This window comes from Schistocerca nitens, chromosome 1, assembly GCF_023898315.1.
Source record: "Schistocerca nitens isolate TAMUIC-IGC-003100 chromosome 1, iqSchNite1.1, whole genome shotgun sequence".
NCBI lineage: Eukaryota > Metazoa > Arthropoda > Insecta > Orthoptera > Acrididae > Schistocerca > Schistocerca nitens.
The window spans coordinates 583,716,944-583,738,699 of record NC_064614.1 but is presented as its reverse complement, the minus strand read 5'-3'; positions in this window follow the sequence as shown (position 1 = coordinate 583,738,699).

Below are 21,756 nucleotides of genomic sequence, written 5' to 3'. Positions count from 1 at the left end.
TCACGTTGCCTCTTGAAGAACTCCACTTACAAATGTCTCACTGGCCTGGGATACTAACAAAATTGGATGCTTTCGTAAATTCAATAAATAAAGCAGGGAAAATGTTTGCATTTATTATCATTATGCACAAATCATCGACACAAAATTGACAGTGCTGATTTCACTGTACTTTATCATGACTCGGTAATTGGGAATGTAGATGGGGTTGACTAACCAGTTTATCTCACCTCATAACGGAATCAGTGACACCTGCAGGCACGAGCAGTTGGAATGATGACGGCATGACATGTCGACCACCCGTTGTTTCAATTTGGTGTTGTGTCACTATTGGCTGACAACTGGAAGCTTCCATGCTATGGCTTTAGATTGACACTAGGAGCAGCTTAATCGGTTTATTGTCCCTAGGTTCCTTCCAAAGAGTAAAACTGTTATCCAGCAGTCGATGCAGTGTGCGGTGGCGGTCGTGTTTTTGCTGAATACCTCTACGTTGCTAAAGTCCGATCTCTGGTGACCTACAGAAAAGGGAATCATCTCATACGACCATGCCAATTTGATAAAGGAAAAGCTAATATCATACAATGGATATTTCTTACTAAATGCTAATTAATACAGGTGGCCAAATCGAGCATGACATTATGAGTACAAAACTATGCACAAAGACATACAGTATTAATAAAAGGAGGGACCATCGAATCTATAACAGGAACAAGTAGGCACTATAACAGTACCATTTACGAGGGTCATACACATAGTTCCGTTTGGTTATATAAATTAAACGCGTACAGATACAGAAAAAATATTTCTTGTACAAAAATCTACAACTGTTTAACTACTTTTCTACATAGCTTCCGAAATTTTGTAGGCACTTGTGTGGCACAAGTGTTTGTACGCTTTCTTCATAGAAGGTTGCCGCCTGTGTATTCAACCATGTGCTAACATGTTCTTTCAGCTTGTCATCTTCGTTGAAGTGCTGACCACCAAGGATAGATTTTAGATGTAAGAAGACATGACAGTCGCTAGGAGCGAGGTCCGGGCTCTAAAGAGGATGATCAAACGTGTTCCAGTGAAATTCCCGTAAGAGTTGGCTCTGAGCACTATGCGACTTAACTTCTGAGGTCATCAGTCGCCTAGAACTTAGAACTAATTAAACCTAACTAACCTAAGGACATCACACACATCCATGCCCGAGGCAGGATTCGAACCTGCGACCGTAGCGGTCGCTCGGTTCCAGACTGTAGCGCCTAGAACCGCACGGCCACACCGGCCGGCTCCCGTAAGAGTTGTTTGGTCACATTCGCCGTGTGAGGTCGGGCATTACCATGGAAAAAAAACACCACCTATTGACAGTAATCCTCCGGGCAATTTGTTAATGGTCTCGCAGTAACCATGCTCATTGATTGTTTGGCCTCGTGGTAGGAAATTAATCAGCAAAATGCCTTTTCTGTCCCAAAAAACGGTGCACATGACTTTTCGAGGTGTCAAAATTTGCTTAGGCTTAACCTTCGTTGGGGATGAAGTGTGGCTCCATTCCATTGACTGCAGTTATGTTTCAGGGGTGCGGTACGATACCCAAGTTTCATGCCCCGTGACTATCCGAGAAAGAAGACCATCGCCTTCTTCATTGTTGCGTGTCCAAAACTGAAGTGCACTGCCCATCCATTGTTATTTGTGTTGTTCAGTAAGAATTTTGGGTACCCAACATGAGCTTTTCAGTGTAAGTAGTCTGTTTAGGTTTTTATGTTGGTAACGCCACGTAGTGCTCTGTATGAAAATCACTGACTGTGTTGTGTGCAGCCTGTGGCTCGTTTTCATTGTTGGAATATTTGCTATTGTAGTGTTGGGCAGTTGGATGTGAACACCGTGTAGCGTTGCGCAATTGAAGGTGAGACGCCAGAAGTGGTGGATGTGGGGAGAGAGATGGCAGAATTTTGAGAGCGGACGATCTGGACGTGTGTCCATCAGAAACAGTAAATTTGTAATTCTGGATATCATGAACTGATTATATATATATATATATATATATATATATATATATATATATATATATATATATATATATTGGCGCTCGCTGTATTGCACTAGTTTGAATAACGAAGATTTTTGTGAAGAAAGTGATTCATGAAAGGTATCGGTTATTGTTAGTCAGGGCCATTCTTCTGTAGTGATTATTGGAAGTCAGACTGCATTGCGTTAAAAATATTGTGTCAGTTTAGTGAATGTCTGAGTACGTTCAGTTTTATTCAGCTGTTTGAAATTAAAATAACGTAGAGGTTTTCCAGCACTGTCATTTATAAAAATTTCCTAAGGGGATGTTTCATATGTCAACCCTTAGCCGAGGATACCTCACTGGAATCTTCTAATTTTTTCTTGTAGTTTGTGTAATTAATGTAGTTATTGTTTATTGCTAGAGCGTAATTGTAGAGAGAATTTCCTTCGCAGTTCTAGTTTTTCATTGTTGTACAGTAAAACAGTTGTGGCATGCCTGTAGATTTGCACCAAGTATTTCGCAGCTGCGATTGCAATTAATTAGATACTATTTTCAATGCTATGTTAATGTGTTTTCTTATTTTGCTCTTCAAATTGAGCTTTTCTGTGTTATCGTGTGAAATATTGTGACAATAATGGCGTGAGAAAAACGTAATACTAGGCTCCAAAGTAAACTGAGAAATGACAGTGAAGACGAAAGTAGTGTGTTAGGGCTACCGTGTAATGAATTAACTAATGTTCAACATAGTAATTTGGTAATTCATTTTCTGTGGCACAATTCAACAGTACACTTTACGTTTACCAAGACGAAAGAACAACAAGGAAAAGTGTGACAGGGAATAAATCGCGCCTGCTAGACTAATGGCACCTCAAGAAGAAATGCCGCCACGGGAGCGACAGTGGTGCGAACAATGCTGATCTCTGCGGGGGTCCGGCTGTTGTTGGCTGCTGAGGCAGGGAGGACAAAGGCGCCGCCACTGATGGACGGCCGCTGTGGCCGGCCCATTGTGGCGCGTGTCGGCATCTTACGGCCGTGCAAATCCGCGCTTTGACGCTGCTCTCACTACGAGAGCTTCGTCTCTCTGCGGGTAGGCCCGAACAAGAGAGTGAACTCTAACAGGGTAAATAAAGGCTGCTATACACGTTCTACAGGAAACAATCTTGGCGCATGAACGAATTGCAGATCTTGATTTAAAAAATGTAGACGCCCCTATGCTTCAGGGCAATGTAGTAACGACTTTGAAAAGGTTGAAGGCGGTATTTACGTACAGCACAATGCAAAAAGAAAGAACAGGTTTCAACTGTTTATTCCAAACTACTAAAGACAGAAACACATTGGGCTTGTCACTGGTTAGAGGGAGGGTCAAAGGTTTATGTTCGAGCAGAAGCTCAACATGAGTACATGCGTTGCTCGAGAAACATGGAAACGATATTCCAGACACAAAACAACAGTTCCGTGTTTGAAACTTCCTGGCAGATTAAAACTGTGTGTCGGACCGAGACTCGAACTCGGGGCCTTTGCCTTTCGCGGGCAAGTGCTCTACCAACTGAGCTACCCAAGCACGACTCACGCCCCGTCCTCACAGCTCGAGTCTCGGTTCGGCACACAGTTTTAATCTGCCAGTAAGTCTCATATCAGCGTACACTCCGCTGCAGAGTGAAAATCTCATTCTGGAAACATCCCTTAGGCTGTGGCTAAGCCATGTATGTCTCCGCAATATCCTTTCTTTCAGGAGTACTAGTTCTGCAGGTTTCGCAGGAGAGCGTCTGTAAAGTCTGGAAGGTAGGAGACGAGATACTGGCAGAAGTAAAGCTGTGAGGACGGGACGTGAGTCGTGCTTAAGTAGCTCAATTGGTAGAGCACTTGCCCGCGAAAGGCAAAGATCCCGAGTTCGAGTCTCGGTCCCATACACAGTTTTAATCTGCAAGGAAGTTTCTCAAATCAGCGCACACTCCGCTGCAGACTGAAAATCTCATTCTGGAAGTTCCGTGTTTATTGAATTGACAGCTTCAGCAGTTCGATTTCTCAGTAGCTGCCACATGTGGGACATTGACTTCGTCTTTTATATTCCCCCACGTAAAAACAAATCGCAAGGTGTGAGGTCTGGTGACCTAGGAGACCAGAAGCAATGAACAACGTCTTGTTGTCCACCTCTTCCGATCCAACGTCGTGAGTTGACGTTGTTGAGAAAACGCCGGACCTCAAGTGAAAGTGGGGAGGGGCGCCGTCATGCATAAAAATTAATCTATTGGAATCTTCGTGAAGCTGAGGAAACAACTAGTTTTGCAGCATGTCGTACAGGTATGACACTTCTTTCCGTTTCCTCAGCAAAAGAGAAAGGTCCATAAACTTTCTGAACAGAAACGGCAGAAAAGACATTCAGTTTCAGTGTGTCTCTTTCATGTTTGACGACGACGCCAGGATTTTGTTTTCCCAAATTCGTACGTTATGGCGGATTACTTCACTCCTACAGATGAGACGTCGTTCAAAGAAATGAGTCGTTCTGAAAAGGTGTCCTTTGTCATATCCTGGAGAACTGAAATGCAAAATTCGTACCTTCTTTTATCGTCGCCGGGACTGCGACCTGTAAGGCTTTGTATTCAGGTGGCGTTTCAGAACACGCCACACCGTCGTTTGAGGAAGCTGAAGTTCCTGACCTGCTTGTCTTGTGGTCTTTGAGGGCTCCACGTGAACGCATCTCGGATAAGCTCGACATTTCCATCAGACATTAGTGGCTGACCAGTGCTCTTCCCTTTGCATATGCAACCAAATTCCAAGAATTCTGTATGCCAGTCACAAGTCAGCTTGCGCAGAGGCGGTGAGGCGGTTTATTGCTGTCTCGACGGTGGAATGCACGTTGCATGCAACAGTGGATTGATTCCGCACAAATTCATACACACAAAATGTTTTCTCCTGTGGTGTACTCGCCATGTTGCTACAAACAAACAACAGAGCTGCAGTGTCAAAACTTAGAACCTTCCTATATCCTATGACATGCACAATGTGTTCCTATCTTTTATAGTTTGTCTGCAACAAAACAACAGAAATCTGTTCCTTCTTTCTGAATCACCCAGTACTGTTAATCATTAAATTTGCAACACCATAAAATTTGTATGCAACGACCGTCAAATGGTCATGAAGTGTACCACTTGCTTGGATATGCAGATTATTAGCATCTCGGAACTAATGGACGAAGCAGGTAGGCATAACCAATTTTGTTTATAAGGAAAAATCACGCAGCACGTATCTCATTCTGCAATATCATCATTCTGCAATATCATTTCAGTGATCGTCCGTGGGAGACGACTACTCTGGTATGACGCGTGTGAGAAGAAAAAACGTGTAACAGCACACTGACTGGATTGTGGGTTGTCGAGATAGTGGATTAACATTCAGCAATATTACTGCTCACATTGGCATAGATGCGACGACTGCTACGCGAATATGGAATCAACGGGTTTAGGAGGGCCACATTCAACGCCATGCAACATCTCAGCAGCACTCTGCAATTGGTGATCTACAAGACAGACATATTATTCACTTGGACATTCAGGACCGTACATGTACACCTCTTACTAAGAGTCAGGAAATAGTACGAGGTGCATTCAAGTTCTAAGGCCTCCGATTTTTTTTCTAATTAACTACCCACCCGAAATCGATGAAACTGGCGTTACTTCTCGACGTAATCGCCCTGCAGACGTACACATTTTTCACAACGCTGATGCCATGATTCCATGGCAGCGGCGAAGGCTTCTTTAGGAGTCTGGTCTGACCACTGGAAAATCGCTGAGGCAATAGCAGCACGGCTGGTGAATGTGCGGCCACAGAGAGTGTCTTTCATTGTTGGAAAAAGCCAAAAGTCACTAGGAGCCAGGTCAGGTGAGTAGGGAGCATGAGGAATCACTTCAGAGTTGTTATCACGAAGAAACTGTTGCGTAACGTTAGCTCGATGTACGGGTGCATTGTCTTGGTGAAACAGAACACGCACAGCCCTTACCGGACGTTTTCGTTGCAGTGCAGGAAGGAATTTGTTCTTCAAAACATTTTCGTAGGATGCACCTGTTACCGTAGTGCCCTTTAGAACGCAATGGGTAATGATTACGCCCTCGCTGTCCCAGAACATGGACACCATCATTTTTTCAGCACTGGCGGTTACCCGAAATTTTTTTGGTGGCGGTGAATCTGTGTGCTTCCATTGAGCTGACTGGCGCTTTGTTTCTGGATTGAAAAATGGCATCCACGTCTCATCCATTGTCACAACCGACGAAAAGAAAGTCCCACTCATGCTGCGTCAACATTGCGCGTCAACATTGCTTGGCAACATGCCACACGGGCAGCCATGTGGTCGTCCGTCAGCATTCGTGGCACCCACCTGGATGACACTTTTCGCATTTTCAGGTCGTCATGCAGGATTGTGTGCACAGAACCCACAGAAATGCCAACTCTGGAGGCGATCTGTTCAACAGTCATTCGGCGATCCCCCAAAACAATTCTCTCCACTTTTTCGATCATGTCGTCAGACCGGCTTGTTCGAGTCCGAGGTTGTTTCAGTTTGTTGTTACACGATGTTCTACCTTCATTAAACTGTCGCACCCATGAACGCACTTTCGACACATCCATAACTCCATCACCACATGTCTCCTTCAACTGTCGATGAATTTCAATTGGTTTCACACCACGCAAATTCAGAAAACGAATGATTGCACGCTGTTCAAGTAAGGAAAACGTCGTCATTTTAAGTATTTAAAACAGTTCTCATTCTCGCCGCTGGCGGTAAAATTCCATCTGCCGTACGGTGCTGCCATCTGTGGGACGTATTGACAATGAACGCGGCCTCATTTTAAAACAATGCGCATGTTTCTATCTCTTTCCAGTCCGGAGAAAAAAAATCGGAGGCTTTAGAACTTGAATGCACCTCGTATGATTCGTAGCAAGACAAGTATTGAAATGTTCGGTGCGATGACGAGTGAACCACTGTGACCATTGTTGTCGCTTCTCTTGGCGCAGCAGAAGAGGGGGTGGGGGTGGGGGCACACAGCCTTTGGTAGGCCTAGCGATAACACTGATCACAGGAGTACCACCATGCTATCTTTTCGGAAAAGTCCCGATTCTTTGTACAGCATCAAATGGACATATCTGCATATGAAGACTGATTGGAATAAGCGTTCTATTATCACGTTCGTCATTGTCATAGAGGCGTAGTACATGTCGTGTTGGTATGGGTTGTCACTGGGTATACAGCGATCAACTCTGATTCACATAGACAATAATTTGGACACACCTGACTGTGCACTGTTGTAGAAGATTCCATGACGTTGTCTTTCAACAAGACAACACAAGTACGCACGTTGTCCACGTTGTCCTGACCTACCTCTATACAGAGAGGGTTTCGACAACTGCCCTGGCCGATATTTTCTACAGATATCTCAACCACTGAAAACAACTGTTCATGGACTGCAGCCATCAGTCACCAGCCGCAACACCTGAGGAGCTCTGGCATGGAGTCGAAGCTCGTGGAATGACATGCCCTTTATCTGTCACTCAAAATCAGTGTAATCGCCACCCATCCAGGATAAAGCTATAGCTACTGCCACAGGTGGCAGTTTTGTGTACTAAATTTAGCAGCCTGTAAACCCATAAATCAACTAAAAAATTAAATCAAGTATTTTCCCTACTGTATTGTATATGCACAATAAGAAAAAATTTGTTGTTTACTTCCTTCCCTGGTCTTACGATTTTAGTACACAACATTGTAATTATAGTCACATCGCAGGACCTTTCCTAGCTAATCAAATCATTGATTGGCAACACGAAGTTGTTCAAAAGGAACCTAAGATCCATTCGGTAACCCAAAACAATGCAATGATTTAAACTCCGGACACATTCTTAAATACCTTCCAAGAAATTCTGTAACATCCTTAAAAACTTTGAGATGTCTCGACGACGGTTTTATAATTCCAGTATGCCTTATACGTTTTGACACTGTCATTATCAAAGGAAAATGCTTAATGTCATTACTATATGTCAGCAAAAACTTATCAAAACAGATATATAATATCTTATCAATATTTCTTCACATCAAGCAAGTGCAAAGTCAGTTCATCTCAAAGTGGAAGTGCATCCAATAGGCTAGTCCCTTCTGCCTCACAATACTTTTGCGCAAATTGTAGCCGACCCTGCAAGTGTATTAGAATTGTAGCGCCATAAGATTTGGAAGCTGTTACTGCCAGATCACAGTTTAGTCATCTCCTCTAATCTGCGTTTGTTTATAATGGGTGTTACGAAAACAAAGTCTGACCTTCTCTTCGACGCGTTCGCATTAAACAAGATAACAACGTGTGCAGCCAGCAGGTACGAGAAACCAGACTAGGATTGTTTTCTTGCTTTATGTTAGAGGTGTCAGTTTTTCAGATGTACCATAGCAGAGGTGTCGCACAATTAGAGATACATATAATGTACATCGACATCACACAGACGTGTATCACCCAAAAAATGCATTGTTGCCGGCCGCTGGTTACAACCACAACATGGAATAATGTGTGAAGAAAACATGGTTCTGTTGGCGCCTCGACCTGCTAAGACTGCATCATTACAGAAGCAAGTTCCTGGGCTTTTGCGGCCTGAGTCAGCTTCCGCAAATGACTTCTTGGTATAGCATGCGGTATCATATTTTAAAGTCAACCTACCACATTTTATAACTGGGTGTTGCAAATGGCCTCCACAAACTCATGCAATACAACTATGGCAATACCATTTGCACGCTTCGAAATTGACTTCTCCCATAATCCATAATCAAAACTATAGTAAAATTAGGAATATCGTTGAATACTGTTCATGGGAAGAGGAAAACAGGTTCTTCATCAGTACTGTTTGATCGAAGATGTGGCCCCATCAGCACATGCGTAACAAAACAACTGGACTACTACTCTATCCTTGTATTCCTCCGTTAACCCCAGTTCTTGTATTTTCTTTCACAGACATTGACTGAAGTGAAAACTGCAGTTGGGAAGGGGCGTCTCAGGCAGCAGGTTTTCATTGCTTTAATTGTGAACATTTCAAAACCTATCACTGCATTTTTCTATGAGCACCCAGGAACCTTATTTTTCAGTCCAGAAAAAAATGTTTAATGCGTATTTTGACTTTTGTGTGGGAGGAGGGCAAATAAAATAGGAAATACGTTCGTCTCTCCTTCTTTACTTCCAGTGTCAACATGTTTGTTGTATAGTTGTTTCAACTGTTACGAACAACTCTTTCGAACAACTGTCTCACGTTTCCTTCATAAGAACAGTCCCATTTTCATACAAAATTCTCTCCGTTTCTTCACAACTTCTTTCAAAAAATTACCTTCAGTTAATTTCAAAATGTCTTCGCTGCTGAATCTCTGAACTAATGTCTGAGTTGTGGGCCTTTCCAATAGCTTCCCTCCTTGCTCTAAACAGTTCACATGGAGTTTTCATACTTTAGCATATTTGTGATGAAATCTAAAACTTTATCCTTCAGATCTTGAAATTCCTCTTTAAAAATTTGGAAAACAGGCATTATGTTTTCATCATCGACTCCTATCTTACAGTTATGAATTCGTTTCTTCGTCTAGAAATATGCCTCATGAGGTGGGCTAGAATATTGCTCATCAGGCATGATTCTATCATTAGCACTTTTTAAACGGCCTTGGCATTTATTGTGTTCGTAAATGATGCACAACCAGCAGACACAGATTCCTTATCACTTTTCTGTGACATAACCATCATTGAGAAGGCACTACTTTCCTTTCGTTAGTAGGGGGGAAAAAAGGACGTGACCCCACATTCCATTGTTTCCAGATGTATCCAAAATGTCGACGATGGCGTCATCGAAGATGGCGGCCGTGACGTCACAGACAGACTCCCTGTGATGTCATCCAGGAAGGGGGCCATGATGTCACAGTCAACCCACCAGTGACATCAATCAAGATGGCTGATTTTGGCAGGAAGTTTTAATTTTGGTGGGAAGAAGATCAGTTGGGCTACTTCCAGAAAAAGGCGGGAAGTTCAAATAGCAACATGATAATGCTTCAAACCTAGGAAAATGGCAGGAGAAAGAGACTTGTCTTTATTATTTAACCAATTTCAAGCAGATGTGTCCACCATGAGCTCTAGAGCCCAACTGGCTTAGTTCATATCCTCGCCATCAGAGAGCGCCACCGTGACATCAGATCATGATGCAAGTACCGGTATTCAATATAATGGCACCCACTGTGTTCACCGCGAGTTCCATAGCCCAGCTGACTTAGTTCATATTGTGCCCACCAGAGGGCGCTACTGTGAAGTCACGTCATGACAAGATCGTCTGCTCCCCCCCCCCCTCTCTCTCTCTCTCTCTCTCTCCCCCCCCCCCTCTTTCGTGCATGTTATGACAGGACATGCACCGCGCCGCCGGCCCGTCGGTGTCCGACCGCTTACGTCACACACCCTCGGCTGCCACCCCCATACATGCGCCGGACATAGTCTCCTGTAAATATGCTAACTAAAGTAACACCCACATTGCGCATGTAACCTATCAATTACCTAAGTGCTTCATTCCGTTTCAATTTTAATCATATTCAATAATTCAATTTACAATTCCAATATTCAATGATGAAATGAGAAGTTCCACATTTTCCCACTATTACCGCGGTGTTAATTCATGACCTAGCACCCCTAGTAGCTGCAGTCCTATTGGCTACTGCATTAGTCACGTCATTCGACTTCATATGGGTAAGAAATTGTGTTCACTATACTTTCAACTTCCTAGTTTCAACTACTTTTCAAGGTCCAGACCGCCACCTCTTCCTATGAACCGCTGCTGGGTTTGAATTGTGGTGGTGGTGGTTAGTGTTTAACGTCCCGTCGACAACGAGGTCATTAGAGACGGAGCGCAAGCTCGGGTTAGGGAAGGATTGGGAAGGAAATCGGCCGTGCCCTTTCAAAGGAACCATCCCGGCATTTGCCTGAAACGATTTAGGGAAATCACGGAAAACCTAAATCAGGATGGCCGGAGACGGGATTGAACCGTCGTCCTCCCGAATGCGAGTCCAGTGTGCTAACCACTCCGCCACCTCGCTCGGTGAGTTTGAATTGTGGTAGTAAAGAAAGGTCACTTGGGCTTTCGCTACCAACCTAAGAAAATTGTTGCAAACGAAGCTCACCACCACTAACCTAACCCTCCAGGGCGCAACCTCTTCGTAGGAGTTGCTGGTAAAAGGACTCAGACCACACTAGGCTGATGGAGAGAGGAAGGAATGTACTTTATATATTTGGCCGCAATTTATTTAGGGAAGGAGTATATGTATCACAGAACACACGCTCTGACATGCCCCCCACAGCATACAGACCTGCGAACTACTACTACATAACTCATGTATAAGGCTCTACACACGCGCTTGCTAATTGTAAACCGTCAAAAATAACGCATTGCACAGCCTACAGACATGCGAACCACTCATAAATAATGCAATACATTTACATACAGATAGCCAAACAGATGATGGTCGAAGTAGAGAGTATATAAAACGTAGACTGGCAATGGCAAGGAAAGAGTTTCTGAAGAAGAGAAATTGTTAACATCGAGTATAGATTTAAGTATCAGGAAGTCGTTTCTGAAAGTATTTGTGTGGAGTGTAGTCATGTATGGAAGTGAAACATGGACGATAAATAGTTTTGACAAGAAGAGAATAGAAGCTTTCGAAATGTGGTGCTGTAGAAGAATGCTGAAGATTAGGTGGGTAGATCACATAACTAATGAGGTATTGAATAGAATTGGGGAGAAGAGGAGTTTGTGGCACAACTTGACTAGAAGAAGGTATCGGTTGATAGGACATGTTCTGAGATATCAGGGGATCACCAATTTAGTATTGGAGGGCAGCGTAGAGGGTAAACATCGTAAAGGGAGACCAAGGGATGAATACACTAAGGAGATTCAGAAGGATGTAGGTTGCGGTAGCTACTGGGAGATGAAGAAGCTTGCACAGGATAGAGTAGCATGGAGAGCTGCATCAAACCAGTCTCTGGAATGTAGACAACAACAACAACAAAAACAGCTAAACAACTCCTAAATTTTCAAAATAATAATCCATCTATAACACTCTGCTTCCTAATCGTGAACTATCTAAATCATACACCACTCTTTATTTAAACTATTAGAGGTAGCCCCACTAGCAAGTGTATTCGCCACTGAGTCCATAGCCCAAATGACTTAGTTCATATCGATGCCGCTGCTGAGTCAGGTGGTGGTGACGCGAGTACCGTAATCTAAGATGGCGTCACCTACTGGCTTCACCACGAGCTCCAGACCCCAACTGGCTTAATACATTTCGTCACCGCTAGAGGACGCCACCATGACACCCGTTGATGCAAGTACAGTTATCCATGATGGTGGCAAACTGTGTGTTCTCCACGAGGTCTGGTACTCAGTACCACCAGCAGAGGACGCAGTCATGCGTTTCCTGATGTAAACCAAAATGGTGAGGGAAAATGGTGGCAAGACGATGCAGCCTGCTCTGGACTGCTGGGGAGAGTAAGAATTGACAACACTATTTATTTTGAAACTACTTATTTAACGATAGACTATATGTATCACACTGATACAAAAGATCCACCCTGATGTGCCTGGGGCCATGTTACACAGCCTACAGACACGCAACCAACTCGTAATTTCTGTACACAACAGCAAACTGCGCCTAAATAATTCTTCACACTGATGTGTAGATACACTCAGTACTTGTAAACTGTCCAAATAGCATATAGCACGGCCTACAGAGCTGCTCGCGAAATAATGCAATCAACTCGCACATGCACAGTCCACTGCACACTGTCCAGTAGAGTACACAGGAGGTTGCGATAAACGACGCATCAGTCAGATGTCAAACCGAACACAGGCCCCTGCTCGGCTTCTGCAAATATGAGGTGGCGGCACGCCCATTCATAAGTAACACCTGAGAAATTCCTATCGGCTTGACACCGATCATGACACAATTGCACGTACGGTCAACGCGGCCGTCATCTGTCAAAGCACTCACAGACATCCATTTAGGGCCGCACTTGCCACAACCCCCGCGAAGTGTGGCAACCGCAGCTCGGGTCCAGCGCGCTCCATCACAGTGCCCAAGGTGGCAGCATCGAACACCCGTGAAAGTTGCATGCCTCTATACAGTCACCGTTATACTGTCATAGCATTCCAAAGCGCGTTCACGCCAGTCTCATATTCAAGGCATCTCCAGGCGCCACTTGTCTTTACCATTGAAGGCAGAATAGCACAGAGCATGTTGACACACACACGTTCAGCCGCACATACCCGCCCCACCATGACTGACACATCGCCATCTAAAACATTCTCAATGTTACATTTACGTCACATGGCTTTGTGAAAAGAAATATCACCCAAGTCCAGCTCTCCATAATTTTATAGTGGCCCAGAAAGAGTTAACGCTTATTTTCTTGTTGTCTCAGCTTGTATGCGCCAAAATTCTACCCTAACAGAACCTGTTTACCAAAATATCGCCGAATCCAGTCTTCCTCATGGACATAATGTGATAGCCTTCCTGCTCTCAACATACGCAAATACTCTCACCGCTCCTATATCCCACCACAATCAATCGAGCATTCTCATTGGCTCTTATCGAATTTACCAGTCGAATTACTAACGCTGTCGGTATCGAAGCACCATCCACCTTTTCTTTCTGGGGCTTTCTATCGTTATTTGCAAAGATTCCTAAATTGCACCGACATTTCCCTCAATCTATACACTCCAAACCTGTTCTTTCTTTCTACAGACGCTACACTCAGTGTTAATAAACTATTTTACACTGATCACCACTTTGCACCGACAGCTAAACATCGGAAAGTTGTCTACAGGTCATCGAATACATACGATACTAGCAAGAATACTGGAGCGTCAAACCCATCTCCAACCAGGGAATATATCACCGAGTATCATCTCGATCTAGGAAACATGCAGTTCATATCCCGCACCATACCAAATCATCCCCTTTACATCAGCGAACCAAAGTCACTCTCAGAACTGATGTGCAAAGACAGGCTCGTTTCCCCATGGCACAAACGCGTTACTCTTTCCACATTCTTGCTCGCATTTCTGCATTGCATTATTTCGCGAGCAGCTCTGTAGGCCGTGCTATGTGCTATTTGGGCAGTTTACAAGTACTGAGCGTATCTACACATCAGTGTGAAGAATTATTTAGGCGCAGTTTGCTGTTGTGTACTGAAATTACGATTTGTTACGTGTCTGTAGGCTGTGTAACATGGCCCCAGGCACATCAGGGTGGATCTTTTGTATCAGTGTGATACATATAGTCTATCGTTAAATAAGTTGTTTCAAAATAAATAGAGTGCTGTCAATCCTTACTCTCCCCAGCAGCCCAGAGCAGGCTGAGTCATCTTGCCACCATTTTCTGTAACCATCTTGGTTTATGTCAGGAAACGGACGACTGCGTCCTCTGCTGGTGGTACTGAGTACTGTATGTAAATTAAAATGTGCTAAGCTTCTGTTTCATAAAAGAAACAGTAAAGGTGTCATTCTTGTTCTTAATGTAATTGTTTAATAATGCATTGATGGATACTTTAACAACTTCAGTATTTTGTCTGCCAAATGACCATTACTGCAAACAAAGTCTGTTAAGAAAAAACTTTTCACCTGAACAGCATTCATGGTTAAATTTTGAACAAGCACCCTTTGACTGTTGGATGACAAAAATTTCTTTTCATTTGGGGCATATATTAATTTCTGTACAGTAATGTTTTTTACTATTACAACATTCACAACATCAGGCTGAGGGAAAACAGACCACCCCTGTCCAAATTTTTAATTAAACTAAGATGCTGGTCAACATGCAGGCACATTTCTTTGTCTAAGAGAAGGTATTCTGCTGCACACCTCACACTACTGTTTCTTCAGTTCACTGTAAACACAGTATCATGCTAAATATGTAAATATTTGAAGGTAGGGGATGTTTATGCCTGTCTGAAATCTTCCTCCAAATGCATAATGTCAACCATAAACTCAGAGTCAGTCTGAATAGCCTCCTTTGTGTCATCATTACAATTAAAGGTAACCCTTCAGCAACAGGCAGTTCACCAAAAGTACTTGAATTCAACATGAGTGGTAACATGTTCTGCATCTTGGCTTCCACCTCAAAAATCTGTCACACAGATATGAAATACTGAGAGCCAGCCATTGATCGGTAACCACTAAACCTTGCTTCCAGAGAATCAGTTTGGATTTTTCCAGGCAAAAATAAGTGAAACGAAGCACTTTAAGTACAGTACCTTGCCATCTCAATCAAAGCACAGGTTGCATGTGTCAGAGCTATGTGGGTTTCCTTTAACAGGGTATTATTTTTCAGGATTAAGTCCTTCCACCAATACAGCCACACAAGAAACTTAAACTCTTCCAGAAAAACTTATTTTTCATCATTATTAGTTAAAGACAGAGGGCACTGGAAGGGATCATTTAGTTGAACAACTTTGTTAACTGTCTTAACATTTACAATTTTCCACCATGTAAGTATAATTTAATACATTCTGCAGTTGTCTGGTACTGTAATAAGTTTTTCTGTTCACCTATAGTTGAAATGGTTTCAGCTGTATCTTCATTGAATACTGGCAAAACAAGGTTCACATTCTGTTTCTCAAGTGAAGATGGATAAAGGGACTTCAAAGTAAGACCATAAGAGTGCTTAAGTAGACCAATACATTTAATCTTATGAAGCTGCCTCAAAGCTCAAATGATGCCATTAACACCTGACAATCATCACGGCTTCCATCAAAAGTTGTGGATATTTGAGCAAAACTTGAGTCCTTTTGATTAACCCAGTTATTATGTATACACTTAAGGATGTGGACACAATCAATTACAAAAAATAGTGGCTGAGTTGGATTAGATAGATGTGGGTAAACTATAATGAGTTTTGGAGGTGAGCTAAAAAGTTCCAGAGATTTCCCATTTATTGCATTTTGTCACTCACTACACGAATAACTTTGAAACCAATATAATGAAGGCCACATAATATTTTCTTTGTGTATAAAAATAACTATTCAGCTACAACATTTCTCACTGGAAGGACATGCACTACTTCTTTAAAAGAAGACAGTAATGACTGTATCATAGAGACGTAGGGTCAACGGCAGCGTCTGATTCCACCGGGCGACTTTTGTAGCGTGTGATGTCACGTTCGTGAGCGTGGCGCGTTTATAGGTGTCGTTTTGCTGCGGTCGGTGGTGCCCTCTGGTGGTGTGTTTATGGGTTGCATGTTGTGTGGTGTATTCGGTTCATTTTCGTGTTAATGCTTGACCTGTCAGGTATTGTTTTTGACTGTGCTTCGATAGGAATTGGTTTCAGTGAGTTAACGATTAGTTTTTGTTGTTTATAAGTTATTGTAGTGCTGTTTGCTGTACGTCACGTGTGAATTTGTTTAAATTAATTTGTCGCTGGCTTTGTTAGGTATGGATATGACGGATAAGTTCAACAGTGCGCATTTGCATGTGTGTTAGATTGTGGTGGCTGTCCTAGAGGGCAGCGCCGGAACTTTTTTGTGGTAAGTAGTCGTTCTTTTCGATGTATTTTTTGCTTGTTACGATGGTTGGTGGGGTACTTCTGAATTGTTTGGTTGGTGGTATCGGTGATTTGCATTTGTGAGTTGCTGTTGACCTATATAGGTCAAGTGAAGTGTTGGATTCCAATGCGCGGCTGTAGCTATGGGTGTTTTGGTATCGTGAGATGCTGTTGAGCTACATAGGTCAAGGGAAGTGTTCATTCCAATTTTGTTTGTTTCTGTGGTACCAATAGTTGTGGAGGTGGAGTAATTTTTGGAGTTTTATAATGTGGCATTGATAATTGCAGTTGAGCTATATAGGTGAAGGGTAGTGACCGATTCCAGACGATATTGTGTGTAGTGGAATTTGGGAATTTTGTGTTGTTTTATTTTGTCGTCTTGTGTCGTTTGGTACGGTGCTGTGTGTTTATGTGTGTTTATATTTAGTTTGTCCCCATCCAAAAACCCCCAATTTCCCATGCTTGTCCCGTTAGTTTGACTATATTTTTGGAGGAAGATGTGTCTGATGATTTTTCGATGTATTTTCTTGTTTGTTGTCATGTTTACGTAATGACGTCAAAGGAGCGATATTGGAGTCGTAGTGAATGCTCGTTTCCGCCATGTTGGTGACGTCATGGGTCAAAGTAGACGGGTGGAATCGGACGCTTCTGTATTTCCAAGACATATGCTGTAGTAGCAGCCTTGTCTCTATCAAATGCTGCCCCCACAATGTTTCCTCCCTCATAATCAAAGTAAGGTTTAATATGAATTTCATCCATCATTAAAGAATAAGTACAATCACTTCCCTGCAAAGATTTAAATCTTTCCTTAATATTCAGGAGCATAGACCTTCATTTTGTTCATTATGAGGACAATTATATATGAGGAACATATTTTCAGTTAGGTTCTTGGAGGAGGAAGAATAAGATTGCCAGAAGACCTGAAAAATTTGTAGGCATGAGGGGAGATAGAATGAAGGAAAAAGAAAGTCCAAGCACTATGGGACTTAACATCTGAGGTCATCAGTCCCCTAGACTTAGACCTACGTAAACCTAACTAACCTAAGAACATCGAATCCTGCGACCGTAGCAACAGCGTGGCTCCAGACGGAAGCGCCTACAACCGCTCAGCCACAGCGGCCGGCAACACAATACAGAAAAGTGAGGATTAAACCTATAGTTTTCCTCACTGCTACATAGCAACTTGACTTGCTCATTTAAGAATTGAATTTGTTTGATTTTCTTTATCTACACAAGTGCACATGTCATTTTAAAATGTCCTGTGTAAGAAGACACTGGCTTTTTAATGAATTTTCTTTTGCACTGACTAATTCTTTCACTTTGAATAATACTGTGAACAAATCATTGATATTTGAAAGTTTGTCTGATATTTAGTTACTGCCTATCTTTCTTATCTCAGTGTTACTCCGATAGGCGGACAACTGCAACTCACTACAGTGGATACAACACAGATGGAGCGGGTAATACAGTAAACAATGGAAACAGGACAGTCACTTTTAACAATGGTCCACTCTCTGGGAACAGTTTCTCTTTCTAAGCACTGCAGAAATGCTTCAAAAGCAGAAAATAACTTCCTTGAATCATACTCTGTTTTGGTTACTATACTATCATTAATTGCATTTAGAAGACGTTCATTGTCTAATCTAGCTCACCTTTCCTCTGCAGTTTCCCGAGAGCTGGTGGATGGAGTAGAGAACTAGCTTGGGCAGCCTGCTAACACTGATGGAACAGCACCCTCTCTAAGTCTTGGTTTTGATAACTTGACAGTAAGCTTTGGGACTTTCATTTCATCATAACATTCCGTATGCCGGCAGATGTCAGATTCGGTGAAGTGAAGTGTGTCTGTATGTGGCAGGAAAAAACACTGGATACTCATTCATTTTCCAACAATATCAACTTGACACATCACACGTTAGTGAAAATACATAAATCATTTAGACCTAACAGTAATATACCATGATCTGCAACAACATGCATACTGCATTGTAATATTCTTTTATTAATTAGTACTACAAGCATTAGGAGCATGCCTCAAGATGCATCAGTATATGATAAATATACCTGTGAACTGCTTGTGTTACAGCATTTCCGTGATATTTATGGAACTATAAGAGTGAAGTTCGTATTATGCATTAAATGTCACAAATTTCAGTGGTCTGTTGGATTCTGCATGTTAACATAGCAATTAGTTCAAGGTAACAATAGACATGTTTAGGGAATTATAAAAAGATGCTATTATTAGTGCGTCTTTCTTCAGATAACAGCGTCTGAGCTTACATTCGTGTTTCACACAGTTAAACATCACCTTAGCTAAGCCAGCACTGACCGCAATGTAAAAATATCTTCTCAGTTATTCCCGGATTCCACAATTGTAAGTAGTTTCTTCATTGGCATGGTATGAGATATCAACAGCTGTAAAATAATATTTCACTGTGGGTGTTGTTATGCCAGCACATATTAAAACTGTGTCATTGCAGGTAGCGCTGAATGAAGGTCTCTATATAGAGCATATTTCGTGTTTGGATAGAAGAAGAAATGCAAAGCAAAAGCATTCCAAACACAAAATAAAGTTGAACAGATGTCAACATAAATGACACACCTCATTAAGACAGCCATGACCATCGAACTGGAAGTATATTAAGAAGATATCAACTAAACATTCCATACCAAGCTGTGCTGCATGAACTGAACGGCACTTGACATGTCAATTAACCAACTGGAACATTTAAGATACCGGACAGATTAAGTAACTGGATGCGTTATTAACGAGAATATCGTTATATGAGGCAGCTCAAGTGATACAGGACACCGCTGAAATGTGGTTGTAATGACACTTACTCTGCAGCGTAACTTGAAGTGTAGGTTAGGTTGAAAGATGATAATTTGGTTCTGAGTTGGCGAAGCCAATGATTGTGAATGCCTAATAAAGGAAAAAATTAATACATAGAAAAACAACATAAATATGCTTCATACAGAGAGATTGCTTTTTAAACATCGAAACAGCAGTTTCAACATTCTTCAGCACTCATGCTAAATAATGCTAGAGAGAAAAACCACCACCCACTCACAAATAGAGAATAAAACGTATCGGTAATGTGCACCAAAGTACAAATTTCAGACAAATTTAAACACGAATAAAATGTAACACGAGCCACAAATTTATATTTCGTTTTCAAAATCAAAATAAAGCCACTTGAAAACGAATACTATCTACTGCGAACTTTTGCTTACAATTTTAGTCAAATGTATCCAAAATTTAAGATATTCCACTAGAAAAAACAATGTACTAGGTAGATAGTATTTAAATACCTTCGTGAGCTGAGTGGGTTGGAAATTGTCCCGGTGAATCGCTGAAAGGCATTTCCGACACAGATTCGAATCTTTCGGAAAGGAAAACATTACTTTCCGTCCAGTTCCGCAATTCCCACGACACCTTGGTACACAACATTTGTAAACCATGTTCGCAGTAGATCCACTAGAAGTAAACACTATAATCGCTAGTTTTATGCACGAATGTAGCACTAGAATCCAACAAACGTGTAGATACACAACCGCTTCTAAACACAAAATGGTAGCCCGCTTGGAGTGACGTCACGACCTTCTACGAATTTCGCGCCGCTTTTCTTGTCTCTAGGTGGTGGTGGTGGACTGAGAGTGAGACGATGTGACGTCAGAAGCAGAACAGTGTTGTGTGCAGTTTATTAACAAAGTGATAAACGAGACCTGCCTAGTTCTGGCTCGGCAGAAGTCGGTCGAGTTCGGCCCGCTCGTGTTTTGGTCGGACGCTGCCAACCTCAGCGATCAAACACAGAAGCTTGCGTTGTAGCCACTGCGAAGTGCTGTTATGGTGCGTTCTTTTTATTGCCAAAATGTAAGTTTTATTATTGGCTCTTTTCAATTTAGAACTGTCTATGATTCGAAACTAGAAGCAAAAAAGCACCATCATTCAACATGAAACTATCAGTTGCGATTGATGCCTTGCTTGGGTATAAACTGATACCGGTTCAAATGGTTCAAATGGCTCTGAGCACTATGCGACTTAACTTCTGAGGTCATCAGTCGCCTAGAACTTAGAACTACTTAAACCTAACTAACCTAAGGACATCACACACATCCATGCCCTAGGCAGGATTCGAACCTGCGACCGTAGCAGTCGCGCGGTTCCCGACTGAGCGCCTAGAACCGCTAGACCACCGCGGCCGGCTGATACCGGTATGTAAGAGTGTAGTACTAGAGCTAAGTGATGGAAGTGCGTTTGTTCTCCCAACACCGCACCCTCTCAGAATTTTTCTTCCTTTTGTGAACAAGCTATACTTCCACTCCATGTAACAAGGCACATTGTTTCTTAACACACTATCGCAAGCCATCGTACATTTTACGTTTTAGAACCTATTTATTTGTGGAAGCAGTATGTTCAAAATGGACGGGACTGTGACAAAGCCCACGTAAAGAAAATTGTATATTCAAACCAGCACACACCGGAAAGGAAGACTGCAAGTGCATAATTCAGACAACATTTTAACAGTGTCAACCACAAACGCAGCCGCTTAACATCGGTACAGATCACAATGATGAAAAGTCTCTACAAGGTGGTCTCTTTTGAAACAGAAAAGGTATGTAGTAGGTGCATGAGAATTTCAACATTTCTAATGTTCAAGGTAATAATAGAGATGTTTAGGCAATTATAAAAAGATGCTTTTATTAGTGCGTCTTTCTTCGTTTTTCAGATAACAGCGTCTGAGCCTACATTCGTGTTTCACACAGTTAAACTTCATCTTAGCTGACTGCAATGTAAAAATATCTTCTCAGTTATTCCCGGATGCCACAATTGCAAACAGGTGTTTTGAGACCAAACAACGTCAATAATTTAACGCAGAAGTTTTTTGGTGCGGACTTTGATTCTTCCAACAACCAGAGAGAACATCAGCATCGTTGATAAAGAACGTCCGTCCTCAGAGACCAAAAACAGGAAAAGTTAACGTAATATTGGTAAACTGCAGGAGTATCCAGGGCAAGGTTCCTGAATTAGTATCGCTTATTGAAGGAAATAGTGCGCATATAGTATTAGGAACGGAAAGTTGGTTAAAACCGGAAGTGAACAGTAACGAAATCCTAGACACAGAATGGAATATATACCGCAAGGATAGGATAAACGCCAATGGTGGAGGAGTATTTATAGCAGTAAAGAA